Source organism: Trachypithecus francoisi, unplaced genomic scaffold (genome assembly GCF_009764315.1).
Source record: "Trachypithecus francoisi isolate TF-2019V2 unplaced genomic scaffold, Tfra_2.0 Lachesis_group2, whole genome shotgun sequence".
In the NCBI taxonomy this organism is placed as follows: domain Eukaryota; kingdom Metazoa; phylum Chordata; class Mammalia; order Primates; family Cercopithecidae; genus Trachypithecus; species Trachypithecus francoisi.
The window spans coordinates 82,427,120-82,452,287 of record NW_022681465.1 but is presented as its reverse complement, the minus strand read 5'-3'; the positions used below and the strand labels follow the sequence as shown (position 1 = coordinate 82,452,287).

At 35.6% G+C, this 25,168-nt stretch overlaps 1 pseudogene; it reads left to right on the top strand.

Annotated features, from left to right (window-relative positions):
- Positions 1 to 973: 973 nt before the first annotated feature.
- On the top strand, positions 974 to 23,753 carry LOC117066054 (annotated as a pseudogene).
- Positions 23,754 to 25,168: the final 1,415 nt, after the last annotated feature.

The window sequence follows — 25,168 nt, the reverse complement described above, 5'->3', positions numbered from 1 at the left end:
AAATAGAGTTTAGACAAACATGTCATAATTTTTGAAAAACTGAAAGCTCTGATTCAATGCTAGTCTGTTTTGGATAAGTCATAATACTAAAGAAGATTGAAACCTAATGAGAGAGAGAAAAAGAAATTACCTGGCCAAATTTTACTGCTGCACTAACAGCTTCCTTTTAAAAGTCTTCTAACCCTTGCCGCTGTTTTCCATTGTGAATGTTCTCTCTTAAAGAGGTGCGCTGTAAAAGTAAATATGAAGGCTCCATCTGAGCTATACAGTGAGACTATGTCTACCCCGTTAAAATAAGCCCTGGGAATTTTCAGAAGGGTTAGAGCTTTAATGTATTTTACCTGTGCTAAATTTGCTGCAAGTTCCCAGTTATCAAAATTATAAATAGGCCACCAAACCTATGTCAGCAAATGTTTTATACTTCCTTACCACACCAAACTTAACCAGCCAACTATCAAAATTGATTAATTTGAGGAATAGATAATAGAGCTGTCAGTGAGCAATAAAATGACCAGGATGTAACAATGCTAACTGGGGAGAGGAAAACCAAAGAGTCTAAATATTGCTCAACTTGGTACATTAGCAATTGGTGGTGATAAATGCGTCGAGCCAAGAGAATGTTTCTTAAATGACAATAACACTAAGGCTATAATGCTTTAAAAGACTGAAAATCGCATCACTTACAGGTAAATCAACTGTTCATCAGAGCCATATTTTGGTTTCCAACATACAAAATGTTTCTCTAATATGGTACTAAATTTTTCAAAGGACTCTACAGATTAGGAGATAAAATTAGTCAAAGCAAACAAAGGGGATATATGAAAGAGACAGAGGAGAGACAGGGTCGATGAACATTAATGAGAAGAATCCTGGAGAAAGGGCAAAATCCTAATCCATGATGTATTTTGTAAAGAAGCTGACTTGTAACTGACTTTTTGCCTTCCCTCTGATCCCTCACCAAAGCATCTTCATCATGTACCCCAAAAGTCTTCTCTGGATTCATGGACCTACCAGCAGTGAAGGGACGAAGAATCGGCGATTACACAAGCCTACAAGTAGGCACATAAAAAGGTAGCTGTATATTATTTTCCATTTAATCAAACGTGTGAAGGTTCACATTTTTATTGTCGGTTCCTTATTTGGGAAAAAACGGTGAGCATAAAGAAAAATTTAAAAAATATACTTCTAAATGTATATGAACATACATTTGAGGGTTTAAGATACGTGGATCATGATGTACATCAAAACATACAGCCTTAAATACAATAAAAAATTAATAAAAATGGAGAAACATGTTTAAAAGTACCTCAGAATGGTGTTTCCCTGAGAGAACTCCTACCCTTGAAGGGAAGAGAAGCGGGGGTAGATGGGTTGATGTGATGTAACCTGATCATCACCCTTCTCTGGAAGACCCTTCCCTCTGCAAACTTCTAATCACTTTTTCCTATGAGAAAGAAGGAAATTTCCATAGTAATAGAAACTCTTGCCTGTTTCTCTTCAGTAATGTATTCTTAAAACCTAACATAGCAGGTGCTTGAAGAGAATTTGTTGAATGAAAGAATGAATTACTAACATCACTGAGATGATAAAGTGAGAATCATATGAGAGATTCCACACCATTTTATGAGTCCATAGTTTGAGATTTCAATCTCTATTCCATCCTTGAAAGGCTGGGCTTCTCATTTCAATTTCTGCTTCTAGAAATCTATGACTTAAAGAATAATTTAAGAAAATAAAATACTTATGAAGAATAAGGAAACCACTTACCCTTTGTGACTATAAAATGTAGCTGGAAAATAACTAAGGCAATGATCCTAGATTACAGTTTATTTGGGATAGTCCATTAGCACCTAATGATAGATGTTATTTTCTTTCTACATATCCCAACTGGTTTTCTCAAACCAGCCTCCTCCGTGCTAGCTAGCATTCTTTTTTGTCAAGGTGAGGATGGAAAGAAGTGAAGGGGTTAAATTTTTGGAAATACTTTTTTCCAAGAACAACTACTTAGTAGCACAACTACTTCAAATAGTTACATTCTTCCAGGATAACTTCCCCAGTGGCTGATTTTCTTCTTTATGGATTATAAACTTGTCCTCAACATAACTCTGGAATTCCTTTGATGATCCATGTTTAGCTGAATCTACTACCTAACAGATGCCTGAATATTTAGAATCCCAAAGGACTACAATATCCTGTGGTTTCAAATTCCTGAGCAGTTGATCCAGCAATTCTTATTTTATTCTCCCTTTCCTACCATCTTAGGAGCTAGTAGCAGATGTTCATTACAGTTTATTCTTCATTCTCATACAGTTAATCCAAGTGGGAATCAATAACAACTTTATTTTTTTCTCTCACTGGTTTGACATCCCTTGTACTTTTTTTCTATAGCTGATTTTTTCCTCTGCCATTGTGAATATTCCAATTTCTAAAAAGAGAATTCTTTTAAAAGACAAATTCAATAGATGTTTAAAATGGAAATACATACATATATATTATGAATTTTTAGTTTCATTAGCTGCATTTATATTAGTATATGGGTCCACTTACTAATTTAGTTTGATACAAATGTAAAAATAAGATAGATTAAGAGCAGTATGGCACGAATAGCCAGATTCTCAATTGACTGTAGTATTTGCAGGGGCCCCAGAGATGCAGAGTATCTAGTGCAGACAATTAAATACCTGGAAAGAACTATTGCATATCAAATTACAAAAGAAAAACCCAGGTTCATAATCTACCTGAATTCAATTTGGCAAACAAGGTGGCTTAAACTTTATGAAAGTAAATTCTGAACTGTAATTCTGTTAACTTTTAATCAAGATATTTAACGCGTTAAAAGTTCATTTTAATGCATTTTGATATTATAGAGAAATATCAGATCCACAGTTGGACTACAATACTCCTAGTAAAAGTAAATTCTGAGCCTTTATAAAATATTATATAATCAATGGAATATATCTACACAATTTTTCAATAACACTGTCAAGAACCAAAACCTCAAATGACTAAAATTAATGAAATATTTTATAAAAATGAACAGATGAACCTTGGAAGAAGGGGGCAAGGAAGAGGTATTAACTAAAAATGAAACCTGATTTATGCCTACAGCAGGGAAAAACAATTAGTCATATAATTAATTCTATTTTCAATTATTTAATAAAGCTATTTATTTAGGGTTAAGGTTCTACTTAGATTATATCCTTTAATGTAAAGTGGTTGAACTAGCTGATCTCCAAGATCTTTGCATTTCTGTGGCTCTACAATAATATATACTGATGGTAACTGAAGGTGTGTAAATAACACACAATCCTATAGTTAGAAGTCTTTTCCTTTCCTAATGAAGTCAAGGTTAAGCAATATTTCCAGGTAGTACCAACTTTAATCTAGATGTAACACTCATTTTTGAAAATAAACAGAAGTATAAAGGTAAAAAATATTAATAGACAACATCGACTAATTAATGCATTAGTGAGAGTTTGAGCTTAAACTGAAATAGCAATACAACTTCAGTAGCCATTTATTCAGCCCTTACAATGTGCCCTTACAATGTGCCAAGGTAGTGCTGGCAATATTGCTTACAGCAATATTCAGGAAAACTAAATATTAAATGTAAAACGTTCACAACATAGTGGTAGGGGTAGGAGACACAGGCAATAAAGAAAGACATTACCAAACAGTTTCAGGTATTGATAAGTGCTCTATACAAATAAAATAAAATAACATGGTAGAGAGTGAGTTGGAGAATTGCTTTGATTTGAGTACTTAAGACTTTCTTTGAAAGTCAACCTTACAATTAACACCTGAAGGAATGAGAAAGTAGCCATATCAGATCTGGGAACCAACTTTGAAGCATGTGGTAAAAGCTCCTGAAAAGGAACAAACTCAGCATGTTTGGAAGACAGAACAAATACCAGAATGCTAAAGCAGAAGGACAGAAAGCAGGGAGAGGAGGTCTGTCAGGTAGGTAGGGGCTGGATCATGAGAAGCCTTGTGATGAGTTTGCGTATAAGTCTACTTGTAATGGTAAATCACTCCAAGGCTTTATGCAAGGTATAATGTGATATCTGCTGCTTTAAGGTCACCTTAGGCGTTAGGTAGAAAATGAACTGCAACTGAGCAAATGTGAAGATGAAAGAACAAGTTAGAAGACTGTTGCAGTTTTACAGGAATGTGACAAGGATGCCTTGTACTAGGATTGTAGCAGGAAAATTGGTGAGAAAGGGACAGATCAAAGATATATTTTGGAGGTCGAGCTAACTGAACTTACAGAAGTATGGGGTGAGAGGAAAAGAAAAGAAAACAATGACTCCTAAGTTATTGGTCTGAGCAACTGGATGAACAATTTACTGGAATGAAAAAGGCTTAGAGGGTTTATCAATAGTTCTGACTTGGTCATGTTAAGGCTGTGATGTCTATTAGATATCCAGACGTGAGGCAGGGAGTTTGATATATGATTCTGGAATTTAAGAGAAATATCTGGGCTGGTGATAGAAATCAAAGTCTTATCCACATACAGCCAACCTTGAGTTAGCGTGTGAAGTTCTACAAGAGCTGATGAGGCTGCTGATATTCTCCCAAAACAGGAGTTGGCTAGAGTAAGCAGCCAGTGAGACAGCAGGAAAACCAAAATAAGGCACAAGCTATCCCAGGACCTAAAGGGGAAGAAGCAAGGAATGCTGAATTCCACCAAACACTGGCGAGGTATTGAGAAAAGTGAGGACCATAGACGTATAAGTTTTAAGTCGTTAATGACTTTGATAAAAAGTCTTATTCCTCATTTTAAAAACTGTTGAAATATGAATTATTTCTAATTTTACAAATGGCAAAACTTAACTTATGGGGACATTAAAATGCCTAACTTCCTATCATCTTGCTGACTTTAAAGACCATGTTTTTATCTGCTATATTACCTGCCACAACTCATTTTTTGAAAGAGATAAAATTAAGTCATTTTTAGAAGTAAATAGAATTAATATTTTAAATAGTATTTAAATACTGTTTTAAATCTAGCCTATATATACTATGGACTTGAGTTTTTATTGTTAATTGGAATATATATTAACTGGAAACATATTCACTGGGAAAGTATTTTTTAATAAGTATTGAATTATTTAGTCAGTAACTGCAGACATTAGAAAAGAATAATGTAACTATCATGCGTCCCTATCCTCTGAAGGAAGATAAAGTTCTAAGTACCTGGAAAACGTCAGTTGAGGGTCTCAAATGTCTAAAGAAAATCTTCAGACATTTAAAATTTAAAAAAAAAAACTTTAGGAGGTCTCCAAAAATACAAAATCCATTGCGTTTTTTTTTTTTTTTTAAGTAAAGGATACTTTCTTTACCCCTTGATTGCTTTGTACATAGAGTAATACTGCTGAACTGTAAAGAATTCATCTGGAAGACCATCTTTAAAGTAATCATTTCTATCCTACTGTTCACAGATATGTACTGAGCAGTGGGAGGCTTGTCCATGCCTAGTGCTCTCTTAGAGTAAAAATGGGAATTTGTTCCACTTTTACATTTTCATGCTCACCTCTTTCCTAAAATCTCAGAAGCTAGTACACCACTAATAGAATGAAGTTATGGAAGCTGGATTTTTGCTTGAAAAGCCTTTACTTAATGCAAATGGATGACATATGATTACTGATCTGAATCTATGAGCACTATTTTGAGTATTTGGATATATTTAAGAATTAGAAAACTGAGAACATTTCATTATATATTCAAGTTATTTTCATCACACCATGAAAAATAAAAAATCTAAAAATAAGATTCATTACTTTGTAGAATTGTGAAAGGCTTATCTGATTCAAGCCCTCACCCATGTTAATTCAAAACTGAAGAAAAAATGTATACATGTATCAAAATGATGACATACATTTTCAATCATTTATCATTTATCCACTCTCGTAAGAGGTGATTAAATCATCAATATCCTTATTTACTAGGTTCAGAAACTGACATCACTGTTTAAGAATTTTTCATGGAGTTTTGTTGGTTTTTGACAGTGGCTAACCAGAAACAAGGAATGCCCAGCTCCTTCCCCTTCCTCTCTTCAGGAGTTCCCTGAATAATATAGTATATGGAACACGCAGTCATTTCATTCCTAATAAAATCATGCCTGTTATGCTCAGTGAAGAGCCCTCTGGCTCCCTAAGCCTAACCTCCTCTCTCCTTTTATTGAACCAAAAACTTCCCCATCAGCTTGCTGCTGGGAGCTAAAGAGATAAGTGTGCCTTAGCTCACTGGGGGAAGCAGAGAGAGGGTGGATGCCGGAGTGGACAGGGCAGCTCAGGGAGCAGACAGGGCAGTAGATTTCTGCATCAGCTTCACGAAAGGAGTGTGGCATGTGAGTGGCCATTTCCCAGTAGTGATCTGGTTCCCTGCTAAATAGGACTCAATTCGACGCCCCACATCAGAAAGAGATAGATGGGTAGTTCTTCCTTTTTGTATCCACGGAAGAAGAGGATAGGAGAAGGATTTTCCCTGGGCACCTCACCCATGATTACCCAGCAGTCACGCTCTTGCCTCTTCACTCACTCTGTATCCTTCGCCTAGAATTCTCAACCCCAGCTCAATCTTTGGAAATTCCATCTGTGTTTCAACAACCAGGTCAATGCCTAGAACCTCGATCTAACGTCAGCACTGGAAGAATTCTGTTCCTGTGAATGGTACCCTCTTGGGATTGTCTCACTGCCCTCACCACTATCACCAGACACCTGACACTAGGGTTGTATCAATCTCCCCTTAGAGTTCTTTTCCAAGTGTTGACAAAACTCCTCTTTTGACTACTACTAACAGACTGGCTGACATTTTCACAAGCATCTTACTGAATATTAGGAGAAAATAAAATAGAAATAAAAATTGTAAAAGTAATAAACCTGTCTTGCTGACAAGAATTTAATATATCTTCACTTGAGCACTGAAAAGCTGGAACAAATTTGCAGTTACCCTAGACTGGACTTCATATTTCCACCCCTTTGTCTGCCGCTGTATGGCTTGTGCCATCTTAACCCTAATAATCAGGAAACAGCCCTCTAAGATATGTTACCTTATATTAGGACTGAAACATTCAAATTCCTTTGTGTTTAGCAGTCACCTAGGGATTCTCATTCGTGATATCTAGACTTATGTATGCTGCTAGTCACTGATGCCTGCAATGACTGTCGATCCTTGAGACCTTAATTACATGCAGTACTTGTTCCCAGCACAGGTCTAGTAGTATAATATGATAGCATATTAGTCAGGGAAGGCTAAGCTAAGCTGTGATAACAAACACCATAATCTCTGTGGCTTAGCACATAAGAATTCAGTTTAATTTAATTCTCAGTTACTTCAAAGTCCTCTGTGGATCTGGAAGTTCTCCACAGGAGCTTTCGTCCAGGAGCTAATCCTCAAGGATTCAGCATACTTCCATCCTATGTCCCCGCATTCTCAACAGATGGCTTCCAGGCAGGAAGACTATGAAGATTGTGCTGGGACTCAGGGTGAGGGGGATGGTCCTTGTGTCATCACGGAAGTGTCACGTGTACGAATGTCCACTATCTGATCGCCAAAACTAGTTAGACAGCCCAGCTGTAAGGATTGCAAATAGGTGGTGGTGAGCATCAAACAACTCTGCTACAGCTAGACAAAGGGTTCCAAACACAATATTTTTCAGAGGCCAGGAAAGTAACATAAATATGTGAGATATCCTCACATAGCGAAAAGCATATAGTTTTACTCTCTAATAGGAATTCAGTCATTTCAATGAACATTTTATTGTCTTCATAAAATTCTAAGTTTGATGAACTTCCCCAAAAGACAGACAGGGAATTCTGGGCCGAGATAAACTTGTTAACATAGCCACTCTCTTCTCTAACTCCACCCTCATCAGCCAAACTAAGCAGTTGCTAGAATGAAGAGAAAGGCAAGGCAAGGGAGGAGGAGTTGGAGACCACCGAGGCAAAGTGGTGCTTCCTGACCTCTGAGCCCCTTGTGAAGATCAGCAAAATAAAGTCCACAGGAGAGATTCAAAAAGAGCAATTCCTGGGAAAAGTTTGTCAGTCTATTAGATACAATGTTATACCTTATTGTTATTTAATTTTCTTTCCTAGTGTTTTTGGAAAAGGAAAATATTTGCAATATACTTCAAAATATTAATTTCCTGTGCCCAGTTTTCTGCTGTCTTGCTTTACTTTGTTTTGACATATTGCCAAAACCAAATATGAACAATAGGGGAATTTTTCAGAAAAGTATTTTCTTATATGTTTTTGGTGAAATGCACATTTTCACAGACTTTGTAGAAAGTAACCAAAGACTCCTAAAATTAAAAATACAGACCCCCTTCCACTCAGCATCCCTACTTTTAAGAATGTATCACAAAGGAGCTAAAGTACCAGTATGTAAATATATGCAGAAAGGGTCATTTAAAATAAATTGTTCAGTTTCAAAGTACTACCATTGGAAGAGTATGCAGTCCTAAAAAGGCACATTGACACTGCCTCAGTTGACCTGGAAATATTTCCACAAGATATTGATTAATCTAGACAATAAGAAAAGTATTTATTTTATTATCTCATTTTTGGAAAGCCATGACCAGAAACCCTTACATACATATATTGGTAGTGCAATTTGAACACTGAATCTTTATGTTTAAAAGTTTATTCCCATCTATGTGTACTTTATATAACCAATGATGCATCTTCCCAGTAGTTTTGAACTAAAGCACAGCATAGGTGGGTAAAGACTACCATATGCATATGTCAGGCATTGTGATGGATCCTTCACAACTTAAACTTTCACAATAATCTTTCAAGGTAGAAATTATGATCTATATTTAATATGAAAATCCAGGGGTCAGAGAGGTTAAGTAACTTGCCCAAAACCATGAGATGGAACTTAGAGTCAAAGAAATTTTACATTCTCTGCTCCACAAGAAGCCCCCCCATATAAATAGATATGTACCTTGGTATTAAGCAATTAACTAGTCCTATGATATAACTCTAAGACATATATAGGTCAACATGAAACATAGATTATAAAACAGTGATTGCAAACTTAGGAGTCTAGAGTCAGATAGATATAAATTCAAATTCTGGCACCATTCCTCGATAACTGTTACTTTGGCAAAGTTATTCGGTTTCTGAAGTTTCAGTTTTTTCATTTGTAAAATGGTAATATTGGAATGAGCTTGTCTACTTCATAGGGCTATGGAGAGAAATAAATGAGAAATATGTATATAGGGAGAGAGAGAGAGAACTCAGTACAGGACTCTGAATCTGCACACTCAATAAACATTAGGTATTATGTTTATCATTATTTTACCAAAACACAGATATATTAGTAGTCACAACTGATCCAAATGTTTTTATTATCAATATAACTTATGTTAAATTTTTCATTTCTTTTTCTTTTTTTTTCCTTTTTTTATTTTTTTGAGATGGAGTCTCACTCTGTCACCCAGGCTGCAGTGCAGTGGTGTGATCTCGGATCACTGCAACTTCCGCCTCCTGGGTTCAAGCAATTCTCCTGCCTCAGCCTCCCAAGTAGCTGGGACTACAGGGGAGCGCCACCACGCCCAGCTAATTTTTGTACTTTTAGTAGATAGGGGGTTTCACCATGTTGGCCAGAACGGTCTCGATATCTTGACCTTGTGATCCGCCTGCCTTGGTCTCCCAAAGTGCTGGGATTACAGGTGTGAGCCACCGCACCCGGCCAAATTTTTCATTTCTAACAAACATAGTTATGAGATAGTCAGATAAAGGTTAACATTATCCTTAGTTTCTTCCCCACCTGGATGTTATTACATTCTCTTCTGTCCCTTTCTCTTTCTTTTAGTATCAGACTTTGAGAAACATTAATCTCTAATCCTTCCCTTTTCTAGAGCTCCTAGAAAATATTTTGACTGCCTTCTCAAGGTGGCCTTTTCTCAGATTAACAATTTACCTATTGCTCAAGAGGTAAGGTTGTCTCAATAATTCATGTTTACCAAAAAAAAAAAAAAAAAAAAAAAGCTGCAGTGAATTTTTACTCTTTCATTATTTTCCTTGGGAATATACCTTAAAACAGGTCATGCACTACAAACTATTTTAAAACTCAAGTGTGTTGCCAAAATGCTTTCCAGAGGTAAGAACGACACTCCTAAAGCAGTGTACAAGAGTGGCCCACTTATTTCATCACAGCCAACATTACCTTAGAAGTAAAAATTGTTTTTAACCTGATAGGTGAAAAATGGCATCTTGTTGTTTCAACTTATATTTTCTCAATATTAGTAAAGTTGATTGTTTTATTTGAATTTTTGGTCATTTGAATTTATTTGTGAATTATCTAATCAAGCTCTTTTGCCCTTTTCTACTTGGACTTTAGTGATTTCGTATTGAGAATTCTAAGAGTGCTTGATTTTTCTTTAACAGATTGGTATTTTAAAAGCAGGCAAATATGTAGCATTGTGGTAGCTGTACAAAAAGCTTGAATAAATAAAAATTAGAAGTGTCTATACTAATGCACATAAATCTGGCAAACGGTTATTGAGTGTTTAGTACAAGAAAGGCACTATTCGTGGATATGGGGTATAAAACATTCTCTACTCCCAAGAAGCATGTGACCTTAGTTGAAGATCAAAATACAGAAGATCACAGTATGAAAAATGCTAAATGAATGGTCACGTAATTAAGGACTGCATCAGGGGAGGGAGTGGTCATTGTGAGTTTGCATGGTCAGGTAAGTCCTACTGTACAGGTAAGGTAAAACTTGGGTGGTTTTGAGTGAAAGGAAGAAATGTGGGTAAAGCAAATAAAAGGGTGTGTCATTTTGAAGAAGTCATGAGAAGGAAGCAGAGGTCAGAATCCATCTCACTTTTTCCTTTTTTTGGAAACTATGAATCAACCACCCCTGTATTGGAGGAGAGTCTGTCTCAAGAGTTGGAATTTTAATAAGCTTTCATCACAGCTGCAAATATGAAGCTTGGTTTTAGTGCTAACCCAGTATCAGCTATCATACAATTTGTCTGAAGGAAGTTACAAATAAAACCTATGTTTATTCAGATACTCTTTAGATCTTATACTTAGATGAAAGATCTCCTGTCAATTCAGTGGGACACTTGGGGTGCAAATGCAAAGCTGACTTCTATCACTGTATGCAATGGTAATTGTATCAGTTTATTTTCAGCTTGTGAGAAAAGAGAACCTGTCACAGAATGGTTTGAATAACTAGGGGTCTATTTTTCTCATAGGACAAAAGTCTGAAGTTAGAAGGCTGTTGGCAGTGGTTCAGAGGACCAGCTCTGTTAAGGCCATTAAGTTTCTGATTCTCAAGCCTGTCATCTCATTGCCACAAGTTTGCTGTTGCAGCTCACAACATCATATCCACTTTCAAGATGGGAAGACGGGAGACAGAGTGATTCCAGCCATGTATCTCCTTTGTATAAAGAAAGCAAAAACGTTTTAGAAACCTCTATTACAGAATTTCACTGATTTCTAATTAGCCAAAACTATATCACACAACCTTCTTTTGATATGAGAAGCCAGGAAAGCAAGTAGTTTAGTGGAACACATATAAAAGTTTCCAGGAGAGTTGGAAATTGATGCTGAAACAGTCAGTCTCAGGGTCTGCCACAGTAACACTATACAAAGATAAGGGGAAGAAATTATTTGGAAACATAGAAGTTTTAGAGTTAACACTGCAAGATCATAGGAAAGAATAATATGGATAAAAATGCTCACTAACTCATACTAACAGCTTTCCAATTTGGGTTAAATAAAAAGCAAATTTAGGATTCAGATCATTCCTGTAATATAGTTAACTAGAATGAAAGTTCTAAAGTACCAAAGCATCAAATATTAAAAGTCTAAGGTACCAAAGACCAAAGAGATAGCTTGAAAGGATTTTATTCTTTGCATTTTTGAGTGAGTTCAGAGTTGGCAGAACCCCATCACTGCCTACATTATTGATGGGGATATCTGAAAAGAAGCAGATGTTTTGCCAAGAAAGGGAATATGAATCACTGTGCCTAATAAGTTGAGAATCTTAGGAAACAATCTACACAACTCATGAGTGAAACTAGCAATTAATCTTGACATGTTTTATAAAAGGTTGGGTTGCTTAACATTTCTCCCAAGTAATTTTTTTTAAGTTTGCTGTAGGCAGGAAGGTAAAAAGACTGACAGTGCAGAAAACTGAACTTTTCTTTCCTCCAAATGCCAACTGTGCCAGTTGCATATTGAAATATGAGGTGCATCATGATAGGAGATTAGTCAAATGCATTCACCAGTGTGCCCTCAGTCCCAACTTGCTAGAGGAAGCAATGAAGTGGTGCCATTAGAGACAAGGAGTCAAGACCAATTTATTGCTCCATTCTGGATGTTGCATATGTATGCAAAGTTTTATTTATAAAGATAATTTATGTGGCAGTTGGGTTATGTGCTAATCAGCAAAACACAGTGTCTAAAACTACACCATGTCATGCTAGCATGTAGACGGAAATTTTTGTATTGATTTACATATGAAAGCTTCCCAAGAGGTATGCTGCAACGAAAATACATCCATTGATTCTCCCTCCATTTGCTTCTTTGAGGAGGAGAAAATGAAAACCTGATATTTTAAAAATTCATTGATGTTGCCATCCCCATTTGAGCCTACATTTGACTACAAATAAATTGTTGAAATCTTACATCAATAACTCAATATGGCTCTCTTATTTTCCTTTAATTTTAAGCTTTTAGATTACCTTAAAATGTTGATATTATTATTTAATATGTATTTAATTCATAATTAACAGAAATTCAAACAGAATAAGCTCAGTGTGATCAGTAATCTGGATCAAATGAAGTCAGAGTCACTCTATCTAAATCTGATCTCAGAGCCACTATATCTATTAGCAACTTTTCTATGAAAATTTATATTTTAAAGAGAAGTAGGGAAAAAATTGACCCAGAAGTCCCTCCCTTCCTTCCTTCCTTCCTTCCTTCCTTCCTTCCTTTCTTTCTTTCTTTCTTTCTCTTTCTCTTCTTTCTTTCTTTCTTTCTCTTTATTTCTTTCTTTCTCTTTCTCTTCTTTCTTTCTTATAATTATATTCTTATAATAAATAACATGCACTGTTTAGCTGCTTGCATTATATTGAAATATACATATTATACATTATATATATACATATAGAGAGAGAGAGACACACACACACACACCATTCACCACTTTCTTATCTTTATACATTTATTCATAAATACTCAAACACTAACATCTAAAACAATTACTGGATTTCCTAATACAAGAACAGGAAAACAAAAGACACAAATTCCACCAATGGCTTTTTTTTCTCTTTATTTTTTTTCACCATTGGGTCACCTCTTGCTCTCTCCTGGACTTCCCTCTCAGTCAGCCTCCCATTATCTCCATCTGTTGCCCCTCAGGAAAGCATTTCACAAACATAGGTACTACATATGACATCAAATTCAAAGAGATGAAAAGAACATTTGGCATCTTCAGTCATCAAGCACATGTAAATTCAGAACCATAAGAAGATACCATCACACACCTGCTAAAGTAAAGAAAATGCACTGACAGTACCCAGTGCTGGTGAAGCTGTGGAACAATTTGAACTCTCATACATGTCTGGTAAGAATGTAAGATGATAAAACAACTTTAGAAATGAGTTTGGCATTTTATAATGGATTTAAACATACACTTTCAATATGACCCATGTGTTACTAGTTTGAGTTGTCTAAGAAGAAGATGCTATGACTGGTATTAAAGATACAAAAGATTTGGGGGCCTGGAGGTGGAAATACCTTTGAAATACAGGAGTGGGACCCAGAAAAAGTGAGGAGAAACTTCAAACCATGATGCAGCTCTGACACTTGTGAAAGAGAGAGGAAAGGAAGAAAGAATTAGTAGGAAGCGTCATACAGTGCCAAGAAAGATTCAGTCAGAGTCCTTAATCAAAACTCATCCAACTGGATAAACAAAATGTGGTATGTACACACAAATGGAATCCTATTCCACTGTAAAAAAATTAAAATATTGTCATTTGCAGCAACATGGATGGAGCTGGAGATCATTAGCTTGACTAATATAAACCAGGCACAAAAAGATAAATATCACATATTTTCAAATCTAGGTGGTAGCTAAATTGTTTGATCACATGGAGGCAGAGAGTGGAAAAATTAGATAACAAAGACTGAAAATGGCAAATGGTGGGTGGAGGGGAGAATGAAGAGAAGTGGATTAAAGGGTACAAACACACAGTAAGACAGAATGAATAAATCCAGTGTTTGATCCAGGGTAGGGTGACTAAACTTAACAAAAACATATTTCACTCGGATGATGGACACCCTAAATAGCCTGACTTATTCAGTACACATTATACACATGTAAGAAAATTTCTCATGTACCCCACAAATTTGTACACATAAAAATCACCCATTAGAGGAATTCAGTTCTACATCTCGCAGGCATGGGCCCACTCTAGTTCCTCGGCTGTGCTAAATCATTGGCTGGGAAGCATGGAAAGATGGTGGCTAGTGTGGCCTCTGTGCAGATTTGGTGGTGGATACATAGGGGCAACAGCTACAGCTGTCTGTCACTATGCTCACCACAGCAAGAAGTATGAGCAGCACTTTTTCAAGCAGCCACAACACAGTAATTTCAATCATAGGTATACACCCAAAAGAGATGAAAACACATGTCTACACAAAGTCTTTGCTTGAATATCTTCCTACTCTGTTCTCAAACACTTTACTGATACCTGTTATAGAATTTATCAGTTTGTCTTATTGTCAGTTTTTATTAATCTAGTTCCATTTCTTGAGTGTGAGGCTCTTACAAACATAATTTTAATTTTGATCCTTTACTCTCTAGATGCAAACGTATGCATACCATTCATAGAAAATTTAATTCATATTAGTTAAGAACTAATATGTGAGTCCAACAATAGGTGAGTGAATACATAAAATGTGTTATATTTATAAAATGCAATACTACTCAAAAATAAAATAAAATTAACCATAGGTACACACAACACCATGAATGAACACAAAAACATAGATTGAGTAACAGAAACCAGAACTCAAAAGGCTGTTTAAAATATGATTCTATTTATTTGGAATTTTAGAAAATGCAAACCAACCTATAGTGACAGAAAACCAATCAGCAGTTGCTGCAAAGGGGCTGGAGAAACATTTTGGGATGATGATATTCTACACCTGGATGTGGTAGTTGTTGTGAGGGTTAATGCATTTTTCAAAACTCACTGAACTGTATTTTAAAAACTGGTAACATTTTATTGTGTGTAGATTATATCTCAAGAGAATGATTTTTTTAAGTGAACCAGAATTTTATGAAATAATATTTTCCAAAGTTTTATTTTTCATAAATATGGAAAATTCAAGAGATTTGTTGTTCAAAAATGTGGAAGATAAATAATATAAAAATAGATTACTCATTTATATTTATTCATACATTAAACTGGGCAGTACATGATCATGCAGAATATTTTATCATATGTGATATGATTCACAATCAATGTTATATTCAAAGCAACAGTTGAAACCATCAATACTTACCTCTTAAAATTTAGAGAAAGTGAGGAAGGGAATTTCACAGAAATTCCATATGTAAAAAAGGTGAAAAAAGTTCACAATTATATCTATTTAAAATCTTAACATATGAAAGGCACACTTAAGTCATTCTGTCTTTTCCATGAATGCAGGAACTCATACTTCCATTCCAGGTGTTTAAAAAGGAACACTAGCAAAGGCCTTGTGCCAGGATGAGACACAGGATAAGGGGGATCTTGTGTGGTTGCCTGGCTTTAGAGAAGTTCATGAGAGGATATTAGCAACAAAGTCAGTGCTATGGTTGAAAACACATTTATTTTCACAGAGAGAAAATTGCAGCAGCAACAGCCTTTGGTGGGAAGTTATCCCCAATGAACACCTTCCCTATACATGTCGAGGGGCAGATGGAAATCATAAAATAATATTAATTCCTAACCCCTGCCTGAATAAAACTTGAAATTCATATCCCACTGATTTTGGGTTAGTAGGACATTTTTAATTGAAGTAGAACATGAAAATGCCTGACTGAAAAGTACTCTAGGTTAACTGAGTAAAATTTCCTTTACCCTCTGCTTAGCAGAGTGTGAAAAAGTCAACACAAAAGAGAAACTAAAGTCAATAAAGAAAGTTATCTATGAATGTTGTCACTGGACTATTGAAGTAATTCCTTAATTCAAGCAAAAATTATTATTCTTATATAATTGATTTATAGAATTGAAGAAAACTAGATTATAAAATATTTATGGTTATAAATTGCAGTTGAAGTGTTTATATTCTCAAAGTGCCTAAAATCATTGTATTGTTCATTACCTTCATAGCAAAAGATAAATAGAATAAAAATGGAATTTTTTTCTGAATCAGCCAAGTATTTATTCTACTTTGCATTTCGCTTAATTCTGTCAGAATCAGTGTACTTTTTTATTCCTAAAAGACAAAAAAAGTTGGAATAATTGTATATAAAATAAAATACAGTATTTGTTTATTCAATATTTATTGAGCACCTACTATGTGCTGGGTATTGCTACTCATTGAAGACAAACCAATACACTATATATACATCTTCTCTGTCTTCATAAAGCTTACATGATTGGAGGAAACATGAAAAAAATAAATTGTAATAAGTGATAGGAAGGAAAATAAGCAAGGGTCTGAGGAAAAGGATGATGAAGGGTAATCACAGAAGGCCTTCTAGAGATGACACCATTTAATCAGAGAACCCCCAAAAGAAAAACTCAATTAACTATACATTGGGGTGAATTTTCCAGGCAGAGGTGAGGTCTGCAAGGGCTCTAGAGAGAAAGAGGTCAGGCCTCTTGAAAAAGCAAAAGAGCTGGCAGGGCTGGAGCCCAGCAAGGGAGGAAGATAGTGGTGTTAGGCAAGGGTCAGGTCACATAGGGATTTTTAGACCTTGGAAAGAGGTTTTTAAGTTCATTCAAAGTGCAGTGGGAAATCATTAAAGGGCCTTTACAAGGGAAATGATGTGGTTCTGTTAACATTTTGATAAGGCCTTTTTTTCCTGCAGTGTGTAAATTGGGTTAGATGAGAGCAAAAGTTTGTTAGGAAGTCTAGTATCAGAAGATTGTTGCAGTCATTCAGGAGAGAAATAATGACGACCTGGGTTGAGGTGATAGTGGTGGAACTAGAAGAGAGGATGGGATTATATCTATTTTGTAGAGCGTATAAGCAGGATTGCTAATAGATAGAGTAGAGCATAGAAGAAGAAAGAAATCAGTGTTGGCGCCTAGGATCTGGTTTCCACAACAAAGTGGATGATGGTACTATTTACTGAATCAGAGGCAAATAGGAGAAGTAAATGTGCTTGGTGGGGATAAAGAATCAAAGTTTCCATTCTTTGGAAATTTTGGACAAAAGAAGTTTATGTGTAGTGTGGAAAAGTGGGCCCAGTAGTAAGCCTGGAAGAATGCCAACATTTGTAAGCATTGCCAAGAAGAAACCAGCCAAGGACACCAGTAGTAAGGGTTAGTTATGAAGAAGAAAAACTAGGGAAGAGGCAAGTCCCCTACTCCTACAGAATATTTGAAGAATAAAGAGTATTAAATTGAGGACAAAGAGTTGGCTAAATATGACATGTGCAAGTTATTGGTGACCTTGACAAGAGCCGTGTACATGGTGCGGTGAAGCTACAACTGCGAGAAGTGAATGAGAAGAAAGAAGATGAGGACACGTGTAGACAGTTCTTGTGAGTTTTCTCAGATCAGGAAGATTTTGATTTTTTTAAGATGGAAAGCAGCACAGCATGATGGATGATGCTAGTGGTAATAATCCAGAAGGAAGTGATGGAAAACAATGCAAGAAAAATACTGAATACTGCAAGACAAAAAATCTGAATTTTTCCTAAAGAAATTTATGGGTCTAATAGAACACAACATTTTCCTTCCTTATGCAACAGACACTTAGAGCAGGTTAGGGCACAAACACGTATTATAGTTACCCCTGTCTCATATATTAATTGAAGAAAACATCAAATGAATAAGGAAATTGAGAAGGAAGTCACAGATGGGATCAGATCTTCGGTGGGAAGAGAAAAGTTTTCTCCATTATGACAGAATAAGGAAGGAAAACTCAGATATTAGCATAGGTAAGTTTTAGCTCTGGAGAAAGAAAGATTAGAAATTGGTGTCTAATTATTTTTTCTGTATTATCAGTTCAATTCTTCCAAAAAGTTTCAGAGCGTTAATATTTAACCCATCCTACCTTGGAAAGTTGCCTGAAGGAACAGATAAAATACACCTTAAATACAGCATTCATCCTCCACTATGGTCATTCCCTGGAAGGCTAACTCTGAGTACAAAGGAACTATTATTTTTACAGGAAATAAATGTATGAGTCACAATCAATATGCTGAAAACATCTGAATTTTTTCTAAAGAAATTTATGGGCCTAATAGAACACAACATACTTTTCCTTCCTTATGCAACAGACACTTAGAGCAGGTTAGGGCACAAACAGTTATTATAGTTACTCCTGTCTCATGTATTAATTGAAGAAAACACACATATTTATTATTATCTAGTTGAATCCACCCAGATGACACAATACTGCAAATATCTGTGATGTTAGTAGTGTAGATAAGAGGTCATGTCAAAATAAAAAGCACATGTCTTATGTATAATTATGTTACCAATCAAGGGCTGAACGTTTCAAAATGGACTTCTCTCAGCAATCTCCTGAAACCATCTCCAAAACCCAGGAACATTGAGCCAAGGAATAGGGTCTTAAATTCAGGAAAAGGTTGAACTTAACATGATCAAACTAATGTAGACTTTCCAGCTCATCTAATTCCATGATTTTCAATTTTCCTTGAAGACTTTATTTTCCAGTGATATCTTATATCAAACAGGTTAGGATGGTGCTCAGCCCGTGATACTAGGATTCCCTCACATACTTTTGGTGGTTCTCATATACAATACAAGCACTGTGCTTTGGTTCCAGGTAGAGTGACATTGGTGGGATATATTTTTTTTTTGCACCCCTCATAGAAAATGGAAAGTACAATGAAACAGAAAGAACATAACAGTTTTGATTTTATATAGCACGGACATTAAAATATATAAAACATTAAATATTTAAATAATATTCTACATATGGAAAATGGTCTTTAAATCTGTTCACAATTGGAAAATAAAATTCACTTTAAATCTTTAGCATTAGGCAATAGTATTGAATTTATAAAATTGCACCTCCTATCAAAAAATGATAGTTGAGGGAACTGATCCTACTGTTTACATCTGCCAGAAACAAATCTAACACAAGAATTGTGGTGGGTTTTTTCAGGGTTAATGTAGATTTTGCTATGAATTGCATCTGCATAGAGTATCTCTCTCTCCCGCTCTCTCACTCTCTGTCTCTCTCTCTCTCTCTCTCTCTCTCTCTCTCTCTCTCACACACACACACACACACACACACACACACACAATATTTTTCTTCGGTTTTAGTGTGGTTTGTTTGCTGTGCTGCTTCCTAGCAACCAAGGACTTTATAGGCAAGGTGTGTTTCAAATATCTCATCCCTGTACCTTACTGCTGCCTCTCTTCAGCTCTTTACCATTGGGAAAGAGGGTATCTTTTACAGCACCTGTCATCCAGCACGATAAAATTATAACAACATGAAATAATAACAAGAGGATGTTGACATAACCATATAAGGTGCTGTAAAAAGAAAGAGTATTAAAACACGTCTTACTGAATCGTCTGTACAATGCAGTCACACACCAAAGTAGAGACAGCATCTGTATTGCCTGCATAACTGTCCAGACTTTCACTTTGTCTCTCTTACATGCAATTTGGCCCAAGTTGTTTACTTCCTATTTGTCAGAAGTGAGACTTCCAATTATATTCATGGTAATTGTGCATCCAGCAGAAGAGAAGGAAGCCCCTGAGAATGTATTTTTTTCTATTATACATCTAATAAGGAATTTGGGCTTTAACATAGCAGAGGGTCATCCTTGAAGGCTATGATTTACATATGCATATTACTTGGAGGCATAGCATTTACTTCAGCAAAATGATAGGCTGCTAAAATTGGCAGAAGTTAATACAAAAAGATTATAATGTTTTCAAGGAATGTACTTCTTAAAATAATTATACAAAATTAATAAAATTAATTAAAAACCTGAACATCTGTTTTAACTTAAAATTCTTAAATAAAAACCATATCATGTCATTGATTTTAATGCTGTTCCTATTTCAATGATATATGCCACACATTTACCAGCTACTAAACTCAATTATACAATTATTCCATGGTGCAAATGTTGAGACAATAATCTCAGAGAATCTAAAACTAAATTTTCAAAAAGGAGAATTTACACAAGTCTTTTTTATTTTTATTTTCCCCAAGACAGACTCTTGCTCTCTCACCCAGGCTGGAGTGCAGTGGCGCCATCTCAGCTCACTGCAGCCTCCATCTCCCGTGTTCAAGCAATTATCCTGCCTCAGCCTCCAGAGTAGCTGGGATTACAGGCGCCACCACCACGCCCGGCTAATTTTTGTGTTTTTAGTAGAGACAGGGTTTTACCATGTTGGCCAGGCTAGTCTCAAACTCCTGACCTCATGATCCACCTGCCTCAGCCTCCCAAAGTGCTGGGATTACAGGTGTGAGCCACCATGCCTGACTAGCCTTCCTTTTTTATACTTATTATCTTTCTCCATTCTGAAAAAATCAGAGCACATCACTATTTAAAAAAAAAAAATAGACTTTTTAATTCATTTTATTATAAGACTACTGTAAATATATGGGCTTTCTTTTTCTTATTATAGGCTAAAGACATTTGAATAAATAATTCAAATTAGTTAAGATCTTGTTATATAGTCTTCACTGAATTGTTGCTTAGTCTTTCGCAGACATTAAAAGCAAAGTGAAGCAAAAGTTTCTTTCAGTGAGCTAAAGTTCCAACAATATGAAAGCTTTTCTAATATATAAGTCAATCAACCATTGTATAATAGAGAATTTACTCTTAATTTTTCTTTAGTCATTTTCACTATTTGATGAAGAAAAGGTATCATTATTGTTAAAATCAAAATTTTGAATAAGAAGCATGCATTGGAAAAAGATATGGCAATAGAATTTCAAAGGTTATTTCATCATTGAACTCAGAAACAATTCGTTATCTTAATAAATGCATTATAGTTTCTTCTACAAAGTGTTAAGAGTGAATGTTAAAAATAACACCTATTTTGGGAGAAGAGGCAGGACATTGACTAATTATACGTGACTAGTACAACTCGAAATTAGTACATTTCTAGAAGGCAATTTGACAATATAGATCAAAGACTTTACAACTATACATATACTTTAACTCAGCAACTACACATCTGGAAAAGATTCCAAGAAAGTAGTAACAGCAGTTTGCAGAAATTTATGTACAAAGATGTTCCAACAATAAGAAACAGGCAAGTAAATCAATGGCTAATCAGTGTGTGGAATACTATGTAACTATTAAAAATGATGAAAATCTATACACATAAGTAACAAGGAAACAATGTAAATAGTACTTAAAGTTGTTGCAACTGGGTCCCACTCTCACTCTGAAGAGGCAGAACAGAGTTCTGGGTGCACCTTGGGCCCAGTAAATGCTGCCTCAACTAGCAGTAATTCTAAACAGAAAGCCTTTGCTCAGTAATCCTACATCAAGGTTTGTCTCTGCAGGGATACCAAGGCAAATTCTTAGGAGGAGTTGTGCAAAGATCTGATTGACCTGAAGGATTTAGAGCATGAACAGAGCAAGAGCTTTATACTTTCAGAAGACTACTTTATTTTTCCCCCATTATCATCATTGGAGATGAACACATGGAGATGCACAGAACTTGGTATCAGACCCCATTGAAAAGAACCACCAAGTCTTCATTCACAAGAAGAATGTACTTCAGCAGCATGTTGTGTTATTAGAAAATTCATTATCAGAAGTAGTAGTAATATTGCAAGTAAACAAACTAGCCTAAGACAGCAGAGCAGGGTGAAGTATATATAAGTACTATAATACTTAAAAATTGTCAATCAAGATAAATTGCGATCCCTTTGATGATAATGTTTCCCTTTCAGGCAGTTATTATTCAATTCTTGGTCCTTTTGAAGTCATACTGATATCCATATATGCATGTAAATGTGTATATATATAATTTAATTTTTCATATACTTAATACATTTGAAGAGTTCACATTTGGAAAATCAAACTCACTTTAAATCCTTAGCATTAGGCAATAGTATTGAATTTATAAAATTGCACCTCGTATCAAAAAATGATAGTTGAGGGAACTGATCCTACTGTTTGCATCTGCCAGAAACAAAGATTCAAGCAGTGATTTGTGTGAGCTAAAAAGGACATTAAGAACGACGGTTCTGCAGTTTTATATGAAGAGTGATTTGATGGTGAGATGGCAAACAAAATAGATGCCTCAGAAGAGGTTGCAAGCCCCAAAAAGCTTTATTTACAGAGAACTCAACTTTTTTATATATAAAAAAAAGAAAAACTCACTTGGAAAGAGCATATGGTTATTTAGTGATTTACAGTCACCAGATTCCCCTTAACTCCTTTCCCCTGATCTCTCCTCTGTTAGACAGTTCAGATAAAGCCAACTTCATTTAATAAATATGTGTTCTGAGATATGCTAATTAATGCAATTTTTGTCAATGTGGGTCCATTTTTTCTCATTGTGATTTCAGACTGATCTTCCTTTTGGCAGGGGTTCCTAAACTGGAATTTTATATTTCTTAGTAACCACTCTGTCAATGAGGTATAATTTAACACACTTTATGAAAATGGAGAATTCTATTGTGATAGGGAGAAAATCCTTTATTGATCTGTGTTTTCAATATATCATGACGAATCTTCTAAAAATCTATCTGAGGCCGAGTGCGGTGGCTCACGCCTATAATCCCAGCACTTTGAGAGGCGGAGGTGGGCGGATCACCTGAAGTCAGGAGTTTGAGACCAGTCTGGCCACCATGGCGAAATCCCGTCTCTACTAAAAACGAAACAAAAAAAATTAGCCAGCCGTGGTGGCGCATGCCTGTAATCCCAGCTACCCGGGAGGCTGAGACAGGAGATTTGAAGATTTGCTTGAACCCAGGAGGCAGAGGTTGCAGTGAGCCGAGATCGCGCCACTGCACTGCAGCCTGGGCAACAGAGCAAAACTGTCAAAAAAAAAAAACAAAAACAGAAACAACAACAACAACAACAAACACCTATTTGAGTAGGGCACAGACCACAGAGGTACCGTTTGCTTTTTGATCTTGGGTGCCTTTTGCAAGCCATAAGAGTAACTTTTATCTGCGTTACTACGTGAGTCATAAGGACAAATTCGACCACGAGTTCCTGGAGATTGAATTCCAACCAGACAAAAAACTAAGATGTGCCAACGACAGTAATTACAAGGATAATGTCATGATCAGAAAAGAGGTTTACATATATAAAAGTATGATGGAGGAGCTGAAGAGAATAATTAATGACAGTGAAACTACCAAAGAGTATGATGCTCTGTGGCCTCCTCCTGACTAGGAGGAGTTTGAAATCGTCATTGGACATGAAGACATTTCTTTCGCAACATCTAAAATTGGTTCCATTATTGATGTTAAGCAATCCAAGGATCCAGAAGGCTTAAGAATATTTTATTATCTTGCTCAGGAAGTATATGTTTTATCTTGAACAGGAAGTATATGGTCTTCAGTGTTACTGAATTATACTTCAAGATTAAGCCAATCTAGATTAAACATTGATGTGGACACAAAGAGGGTGGATATAGCTGTTTTTAATAAACATTATCAGAAAATTTTTGTGTACATCGGAGTAATATTTTTATAAACTATAAATGATTGTGTCTAATAAATATTGATAAGAATAACAAGTAAACTTAAAAACCTATTTGTAATCCTAAGGGCCTCAAAGGTCATTTCTGAAGATACTGTAAAATGCATGTTATTTTAAATAAATACTCTATTTAACTTTGATATATCACTTGCAAGTATTGGAATATATTCTAAATTCCATGGCAATAAGAATTCACAAAAAATTCAGGCTCCAACAATCATTAATATTCTCAATAGACTACTTATTCATATATAGCACAGATGACTGAGGTCTTCTACTGGAAGAATCCTATACCAGTATGGGCTAGTATATAATTCTTGTCACTTTCTTTTTGCTTTTTACTGATTTTATTTAAGGAATTTGTATATTTTCTTCTTTCCAAAGAGCAACCTTTATTCTAAGCAAAAAAAAAAAAAATTGTTTTATATCTGGAGAACAAATGGATGTTCCTCCTTCATCCTCAGATGGAGTGATTGATAGCTTTGTTATCAAATTCTGAATGAAATAAATTTTGTCTCACTTTGAGAGTAAATTGTGATAATACAGGTCCTCTCTGCCAGCCAACTTGGACATAACTCATTGTATTTCTATTGGCCAGTGAATCTATCAGGAAAGGGGCTTGAAAAAATGACATTTAAGTACTACTTAAATAGTACTATAGACGATTTAGTTCATCTGGATGGTTTTTATTTCATTATTTACATGTGCTGTTCTTCTATTATTTTTACTATTCATTCTTTTATTAGAAGATTGGAAAGCTGAAATCTATTTGGTAGTGTTTATTCACAAATAGATATGTAGTAGGAGAATGTATAGCATAGGGGTTAAATATGGGCCCTAGAGTCTGGAAAGTCTGAATTAGTATCTGCGGTGGACTATTTTATTGTTAAGGGTATTCCCTGCTACTCTCTGGGGAAAGATCCAACTACTCCACCCTATGATAGTATGACTAACCTTGTTCTTGCTAATGAAGTGTGAGCAAGTGACATTTTTCACTTCGGAGTAGAATGTTTAAGAGCCAGTGCACCATGGTTTACAGGATATCTTCTTATGTCTGTCATATACCTGAAAATATTTTAGATAAAACATCAATTCTATGAGCTTGGGTGCCCTAGTGAAGAGATCATGGCGCAAAATGATAGCCAGTCTGCCATAAACATGGAATAGGGCTAAGTAATGAACCCTAGTGATTGTAAACCACTGAGAAGTGGGAAAGTATTTGTTAACTGCTAAATAACCAAGTCTCAGTCCTCACTACTTATGTAACCTTTATGAGCAGGCTTAGCCCCTCTTTGGCTTAATTTCCTCATTT